Genomic DNA, 7293 nt, shown 5'->3' with positions numbered 1-7293 from the left:
TGGCCCCTACAATAAGCAGTACAATCCTGTTATTTTTTGCAATCACGCCTTTCTATAGGCACCTTTTTCTGTAGGATGTTTCTTACCTCCCTCTTCCTTGAGCTGCCGTTTGGCAAGGCCGAGCTCTTGCTCGGTCCGCTCAAGGTCCTTTTTTAGGACACCCACCTCCGCAGTCAGTGCGGCGGTGGATAGCAGCGAAGCCTGCATACGCATATTGACTCTTTTTCGTTAGACTCCTGTGAAATTTATTAGATCCTCTATTCGGCTTTTCTTTCCGAACGCCAAATAGAGCATCAGGGGCTACTGTCTATGCGGTAATATTTTGACATATTTTTACTTACCTCGAAGCCTGTCAGAAGGCTAGCGCAAGCTTCAGTCAGTCCGCTCTTGGCGGACTGAACCCTCTGGATCACCGTACTCATGATAGTATGGTGCCCCTCGTTGATGGAGGCGCCGTCAAGCACCTCCAGCAGATTGTCCAGCGTCTCCGGTTGGACGGAAGCTACTGGCTCAGAAGGCTTTCTCCTCTTGGGAGGAGCTCTCCTGCCGCGGTCCGGAACTATTGAAGTTTCTGGCGCGATGTCCGGCTCAAAGCCGGACTTGGAGCCCTGGGGGGTCTTGTCCCCTTCGACCCTGGAGTATGGGAGGTTGCCTTGCGGCTCCTCCAGGACCACCTCCTCCTGCCCCGGAGCTTGTCGCGACGCCACTTCGGTGTCGTCTGCAGTGCGGGGGGAGACAGCGGGCGGGACTGAGTCCATGTCCGACGGGTCCAGGGAGCCGCCCGACGATTCGTTGAATTCGATCCGGGGCGGGCTGCATAATTATGATCGACGTTAGGATGAGCTGTGCACTAAAAGAGCCTCATGAGTTACTCTGACATCCGAACTTACAATTTCGCCGGACGTTTGGCCCTGTTCGGCCATTCCTCTTCGCCCTCTTCGGCATCGGGGAAGTAGTCCGGCGGAGGGGTCTTCCTTTTTTAGACCCCTCGGCCCCCCGGCTGGGGCAGCCTTCTTCTTCTCCTCCTCTCCCTCCGCTGGTGGGGGAGAGTCTTCTTCCTCCTCCTCCTCGTTTTCATGAGAGGAGGGCGTCTCGGAATCGTCAGCCGACGAGTCCGACACCACCATGTTTCGGGCACTCTTTCGAGTCCCGGTGGTCTTCTTCTTCTTGACTTTCTTCTCCGGCACCACATAAGGTGCCGGAACCAGCAGCTTCACTAAGAGCGCAGGGGCTGGGTCTTCGGGCAGGGGAGCCGGACAGTTAATTGGTCCGGATATCGCCCGCCAAGCCTGTTAAAGGTACGGGAGTTTAGATCCCGCGTAGAGTCAAACTGTGAAAAAAATAAAAAGAGCTTGATATCCTGTCAAAGGTAAAGATAGCTCACCGCGCTAGCGTGACGCTGTGTGCTGTATCCGCGGTCCTCGGACGCGGACGTTGGGGCCTCGGTGCCTTTGATCAGCGCCTTCCAGACGTCTTCATACGTCGTGTCGAAAAGCCTGTTAAGGGTTCGGTGCTGCGCCGGGTCGAACTCCCACAAATTGAAATCCCGTTGTTGGCACGGGAGGATCAGGCGAACGAGCATGACCTGGACTATATTAACAAGCCGGATTGGCTTGTTTACCAGGGACTGGATGCACGTCTTCAGTCCGGTCACCTCTTCCTCGTTGCCCCATGACAGGCCAGTCTCTTTCCAGGACGTGAGCCGCGTGGGAGGTCCGGATCTAAACTCGGGGGCCGCACCCAGTCCGGATCGCGTGGCTCGGTGATGTAAAACCACCCGGCTTGCCACCCCTTTAGGGTCTCCACAAAGGAGCCCTCAAACCAGAGGATGTTGGCTATCTTGCCAGCCATGGCGCCTCCGCACTCCGCTTGGCTGCCGCGCACCGCCTTGGGCTTGATGTTGAAGGTCTTGAGCCAAAGGCCGAAATGGGGGCGGACGCGGAGGAAGGCCTCACACACGACGATAAACGCCGAGATGTTGAGGACGAAGTTCGGGGCCAGATCGTGGAAATCTAGGCCGTAGTAGAACATGAGCCCCCGGACGAATGGGTGAAGTGGGAAACCCAGTCCGCGGAGGAAGTGGGGAAGAAAGACTACCCTCTCATGGGGCCCTGGGGTGGGGAGAAGTTGCCCCTTCTCGGGAAGCCAGTGCGGGATGTCCTTGGACAGGTATCCGGCCTTCCGTAGCTTTTTTACTTGAACCTCCGTGACGGAGGAGACCATCCACTTGCCTCCCGCTCCGAACATTGATGGAGAAGGTTGAGGTGGGAAGGGCGGGCTCGGGCGCTGGAGCTTGAGTGCGCAAGAGATGGATTGACAAAGGAGGAAGAAGGCGTAGGTGAAAAGGTGGATCCTTATCCCCTTATATGGGCGGATGCGGTTATGCGTCCCCACCTACCTAATAAAACTCGCTTGCCTCCCAAGCGCCGTGGTAAATGGCGCGGTTGGGTTACCCACGCCTGTATTGATGAGATTCCCGTTAAAAGGGGCACACGATCTCTGCTTTGACAAGACGTGCCAAGGAAACCGCCTCGCATAACATGTTGAGGGTGAAAAAGTAAAGATGATTCGTAAAAGGACTTGGCCGTAGTGTGATGACGCACTGCGGAATATGTCAGCAGATTTGATTTGTGTTAATATTATTCTCTCTATGGCAATATGTGGAAACTTGTTTTGCAAAGCCGGACACTATCCTTGGGGTCTACAATCTTCTATGAAGGACTTGGAGGAGGAACCCGCCTTGCAATGCCGAAGACAATCTGCGCGCCGGACTCGTCGTCATTGAAGCCTCGTTCAGGGGCTACCGAGGGATTCCTGGATTAGGGGGTGTTCGGGTAGCTAGACTATACCTTCGCCGGACTCCTGGACTATGAAGATATAAGATTCAAGACTTCGTCCCATGTCCGGATGGGACTTTCCTTGGCGTGGAAGGCAAGCTAGGCGATGCGGATACTCAAGATCTCCTGCCATTGTAACCGACTCTGTGTAACCCTAACCCTATCCGGTGTCTATATAAACCGGAGGGTTCTAGTTCGTAGGACAACCATCTTCATACACAATCATACCATAGGCTAGCTTCTAGGGTTTAGCCTCCTTGATCTCGTGATAGATCTACTCTTGTACTACCCATATCATCAATATTAATTAAGCAGGAGTAGGGTATTACCTCCATCGAGAGGGCCCATACCTGGGTAAAAACATTGTGTCCCTTGTCTCCTGTTACCATCCGGCCTTGACGCACAGTTCGGGACCCCCTACCCGAGATCCGCCGGTTTTGACACCGACAACCGGTATCTTGTCTCCTAAGATACACGTACATACAAAGGAAGACAGATACTACAGTTACTGCATACAGAACCCAGACCTACGTACATGTACACATGTTCAACAAACAAGATCTCCGACTGCGACAACGTGGAGGTATAAGTCGAGACTCTGCGCCTCATACGCTGCAAGGATCTCACAGGAGGCTGATGAGAAATGTACGACCCATTCATTTTCCTTTAGCAGATAGACACGGCGGCGGCTCCGTCCCCTGCTCGACACCTCGCTGGTGCTGACAGACGCACTCTGTGTCGCTGCAGCAGAGCGGTGCCAGATACAATTCCCCACCTTGGCCGCCCTCACTCTGCTTAACGCCCCCCTGCTTTTGCAATGTACAGCAACAACAGGTCGACTAAATTGCTTACATTTAATGCAGCGAGTTGATACCATCCACGTTTGATACAGGTAGATGTATATCAGCTATAACTTCTCTTGCCAATTTGGTAAACAAATCTGCTATTTTGAATACTGTCTTGAGCACTGCATTGCAGAATCGTGGGAGAGTTTAGGTTTGAAGCATCCCCTCAATCGTACTATATCTATATCATCAAGATCACAGGTGTGTTCTCTCTAATATACTTCCGTGTATATGCAAGTTTGTGAATTTCTAAGAGATACACTTGGTCTACAATATTACCAGATGTAGTAGGAGATTATTTTAAAGTGTCAATGTCATGATGCATTAATTCGTGAGAAAATGGTTGCATCTTCCACTAATTTCCTGATAATGGTTTATTTGATTATTCTTTTTTCAGCAGAACTAATGTAGATGTGTTGAAGCAATCTTGCGTTGCCTGTTATAGATTATCCATTTTGGTTATGTCGACTATGAAGCATCGATCTCTGTTCCATGGTTAAAAAATTCATACTTTATGCAAAGAGGAAATGTTCCAATTCCTTGTGGAACTAAGACAGTTGTGAAGAAAGTAGATTTTCCAATTTGTCTTGTAACCTTACAATAATTACTAGATTATTAGTATTTACTTATAGTATTCATACAGGTAAGGGTGCCATTGCCTGAGATTAACTGATGATTGTGCCACTTAACTATTCTTCAGGTTATTGATCTATCTACGGTTCACGACTCCTGCATGCCCAGTGAAGGACATGATAAGTGAAGTGCTTGGTGTTTGCTTTCATTTTGTCTTTGGATTTGTGGATTTTATTCGCCATGTCGAGCCTTCAAATATGCGGCTTGATGTCTTGGTGTTATGTAACATACCATTGTCTTGGTCCTTTCTACTACTGCACAACGTCATGACCAAACAATCAAAACCATCACTGAAATCAGCAAGCAATTGAATTCAGACATGCACTAAGACACACCTTTAAGACTAGTACCATGAGATTGGCACTGCTGTTTTGCGTGAATAGCGTGCTTCAATTTAGTCGTTACACATTTATTTATTACTCCTTAAGAATAACATGAAACAGTGTACTCTTATATGTTGTGTCAGGACAAGCCTCTGGCTGCTGAGGTAAATTACAAAGCACAAGGATCGAAGAGATCGAAGGGCGGGGGCCATACACTTGTTTGTTTTTTGCGAAAGAACATACAATTGTTAACAGTGTGTATTCAACCTGAACTTGTATACTGGTGATGACATGACAATTACTTTATTTTTGTTCCAGTGACCAGAAAAGTTGGCTTACAAAATGTGATATCATTACGTGCACAGGTATGCATCATTTGCTTATCTTGTTATGCCCTTTTCTAAATAGATTTACTTAATTGTGGTAACTAAACAGTGTGTTATTTGTTTAGGATTCTTGTTTCCTTAAGATATGTTGCCACTTTTTATGCCTTAGCATTGTTCTCTATGTACTGCAGATTGTCTGCTAAGTAAAACCAGCGGTTCAGAACAAAAAGAGAACATCCACATTTAAATAAGCAGGCTATCTCTTTTTAGTTTCATGCGTCCCCTGAAATAATGTCCTGTCATTATATATATATATATATAAAGATCACTGTACTTTCTTCTTTCCATGTCACAAATTTCATTTGTAATCTTTACCTGTCCGTTGAGACATCTGATATAATTAAAGACATCTATGTCCTATTTTGCCTCGAGAAGTTGCACTTGTTAAATACTTAAGTGCATCCCGTTCATATTATAATCTGCTGGTGTTGTGGTGTGACACAATGCTGGAGGTAACCAGAATGGTGAGAGAAATATCTATGGTGATCAGCATAATATAAGTGACATAACCGAGTGAAGTTCTCAAGCCAAGATGTTGATGGTGTTTGATGTTTTTGGACCATTAATCTTCAGAAAAATGTTAAGAACATTCTATTCTAGTTACTATTTCATATATTTTTTAAGGATCATTGATGTTAAATGTGATTTGGACGCAACTCTTGTTGTGCTTGTGATATATTACGAGATTGTGCAAAATATAATTCATCTTTTATCATTTGGGTTGAATGCAAGCAATTCTGAAGTAATCTTGTGATTGTGAGATTTGCACCTTGTGAAATAATTTTGAAATGCAAGTTTTATAATATGTACTTGTAAGTCGAGCATGACTAAATTAGATAATCGGTGATTGTGAAACTATAAGTAATAATACTAATTGACGGTCTTGGTTGATCACATGGCTATAACGATGTATGACGGTGTATGCATACGGTAACCCATTATTAATTCCGATGGTGATAGGCACCCTCTCAACTATAACTATATCCGACGGGGCAGATGGACCGTCGGGCATTGTCAAAGCCAACGGGAGAGAAAAGCCGTCAGGAAATGCATAAATGACGGTGAATGGTCGGCTATAAGTGTGGGCGAGTAATGGTGAGGCGGCTCTTGACCAAGACATGGCCGACAAGTCACCGTCGGCTTCGCACCGTTGGCGAAATTGATAACCGAGAGTACCGTCGGCTATGGTAGTAATGGCCGACCAAGCATCACCAACGGGAGATTACCGATGTCTACCGTCGGCTATAGTCTTAGCCGAGGGTGAAAAGGTTGATAGAAAGTCCACTTAGGGTACATGTCAATTTCTTGGTAGATCTCTTGTGTCTTGGTCCTCCAAGAAACAAAACTCGGTATCCTTATCCACCGCTGAAGCGGAATACATTGCCGCCGGATCATGTTGTGCTCAATTACTTTGGATGACCCAAACCCTTAAGGATTATGGGATACATGTGAAGCATGTTCCATTGCTTTGTGATAATAAGAGTGCTATTAAGATTGCTCACAATCCCGTGCAACATTCTCGAACTAAGCATATTGGCGTTTGTCATCATCATTACAGGAATCAAGTAATTTGCGGTCTGTGCATTCCAGACGGCAAAGACCTAAATCCAGACGACAAAGATTTTGCCGTCAGAAAGCAGACGGCAAACTCAGACGGCAAAGATAAGTCGGCAAAGAAAACTTTCCCGTCGGCATTTTATAGGACAGACGGCAAAATCTTTGCCTTAAGCTAAACTGGCACTTTGCCGTCTGCGTTTTATCGGCCAGACAGCATAGTTTACATTGCTGCCGTGAGCCGATTTTGCGATTTTGCCGTCAGCCCTACCAAGTTACAGACGGCAAATCCATTTTTTTTATTAAAAAAATTGCTCCTTCCCGAGGCCGTTGCCCTGCCCGGCCTCGCCCGTCCTTTCCAGGCCACGCGCGCACCCACCACCCTGCCATGCTGCGCCTGCCGCCGTGCCAGGCCGCGCCCGCCGCCCTGCTAGTGTTCCGGCCGCTCCGCCGCTGGCCGCGCCCATGCCCGCCGCCGTGGCCCTGCCCCCGTGGTTGTCGGTGAGGTCGTCCGCGCGGCGTCATCGTCGAGGTCGCCCCCGTGGTCGACGTTGAGGCCGTCGGAAGAGAGAGGTAAGCGCCTGCAAGACCTCCATGGTGCGACTGGTGGTGCGATGCGCGCGGACGCGGGCGGTGCTTGGCGGCGCGCCGACGCGGGCAAAGGCAGCGGCCGCCAGTGGTGCAGGCGGAGGCGGGCAGAGGCGGTCAAAGGCGG

This window comes from Triticum dicoccoides, chromosome 3A (assembly GCF_002162155.2).
Source record: "Triticum dicoccoides isolate Atlit2015 ecotype Zavitan chromosome 3A, WEW_v2.0, whole genome shotgun sequence".
Taxonomy (NCBI): Eukaryota; Viridiplantae; Streptophyta; class Magnoliopsida; order Poales; family Poaceae; genus Triticum; species Triticum dicoccoides.
This window is presented reverse-complemented; position numbering follows the sequence as displayed.